This window comes from Elephantulus edwardii, unplaced genomic scaffold, assembly GCF_000299155.1.
Source record: "Elephantulus edwardii isolate Elephantulus edwardi_28Jun2011 unplaced genomic scaffold, EleEdw1.0 scaffold00060, whole genome shotgun sequence".
In the NCBI taxonomy this organism is placed as follows: domain Eukaryota; kingdom Metazoa; phylum Chordata; class Mammalia; order Macroscelidea; family Macroscelididae; genus Elephantulus; species Elephantulus edwardii.
Genome location: NW_006399810.1, coordinates 17,387,464 through 17,388,993, shown reverse-complemented (window position 1 = coordinate 17,388,993; position 1,530 = coordinate 17,387,464). Strand labels below are relative to the sequence as shown.

At 44.6% G+C, this 1,530-nt stretch overlaps 1 pseudogene; it reads right to left on the bottom strand.

The window, feature by feature from the left end:
• Positions 1 to 251: 251 nt before the first annotated feature.
• Positions 252 to 1,208, bottom strand: LOC102873366 (annotated as a pseudogene).
• Positions 1,209 to 1,530: the final 322 nt, after the last annotated feature.

The following is a 1,530-nucleotide window of genomic DNA, read 5'->3' as shown; positions in this document are numbered from 1 at the left end:
CCTTGTTATCAGAAGGTTTTACACTTTCCACAGAACATAAATTAAAATAACCTGTTACACAATTAGTCACAAATATAGTCCTCAAGATTTTTGCCCATACACATAAGTGTTGTATAAAACATGTCCTCTTCGTAGCAGTGAGGCCCTTCTGCCACTGTGCTTGGCTGAGTTCACAAGTCTGCTGTAATCTATAGCTTCCCTGTCACTTCTCTGGTTCTCCACTCCTGCTAAGCTTTGTTTCCTGGAAGTTATTAAAACCGTCTGCTGCCATAGCTACCGCTGCTGCTTGAACCACCATGGCCATCTTGGTTTTGTGGTTTGGCAAAATATTCACCACCACCACCATAAGGGCCACAGTTTCTGCCTCTAAAATTTCCTCCCTTCATGGGTCCAAAATTTGAAGATTGATTGTTAAAATTGCCCAAATCATTGTAGCTTCCACCACCTCCAGAGTTGCTTCCATCATTACCAACTCCATTATAACCATCCCCACGGCCTCCATATCCTCCACCACCACAGCTGCCACCAGAGCCACCTCGTCCACTGAAGTTTCCTCCTCCACCAAAGTTGTTGTTCCCACCAAAACCACCTCTACGGCCACCACCAAAGTTTCCAGAACCACTTCGACACCTTTGGTTCGAAGAGTTGGCTAGTTCTTGCTTTGACAGGGCTTTCCTTACTTCACAGTTGTTACCATTCACAGTCTGGTATTTCTGATTAACAATTTTATCTAGAGAGTCATGTCATCAAAAGTTACAAAAGCAAAGCCCCTCTTCTTGCCACTGTCCCGGTCAGTCATGATTTCAGTAACTTCAATTTTCCCATACTGCTCAAAATAATCTCACAAGTGATGTTCTTCCGTAACTTCTCTAATTCTACCAACAAAGATCTTTTTCACAGTTGAGTGGGCACCTGGTCTTTAAGAATCTTCTATCAAGACATCCCTCTTGGGTTCCATAACTCTTCCATCCACCTTGCGGGGCTTTGCATTCATGCTGTATTATTAACCTCTTCTATAGTTGAGTATGTGACAAAGCCAAAGCGTCTGGAGCACTTGCTGTTTGGATTCCTCATTACCACACAGTCTGGGAGCGTCCCCCATTGCTCAGAATGGCTCCTCAGACTTTCACCTACCGTTTCAAAGCTCACCCTCCAATGAATAGTTTCTGCAGCTGTTCAGGCTTTTTAGGAGACTCTGATTTCAACATGGTTGTGGTGGGAATAAACACTAGCGAAGCTTCCTCTCGCCAGTGTTCTCCAGCAGAAAGGAACAAGCTAATGAACATATCCCCCCTACTCCTTTTCTGTGGATATACCTGAGGAACGTAGGCATCTGTCCAGTGGTGAACCCCTGGTAGTTCCTCTCATATTGAGCGTGAGCACACACTTGAAAGCGTGTGAGCCAGCCCTTCATACCTTTACCTCCCCCTGCTTTAAATAACAAATGTTTCAATTGCCCATTCCAATTCTCTATGGCACCACTTCTCTGAGGGCGGTAGGCAACATAGTATGTCCATCTAATGTGATGTT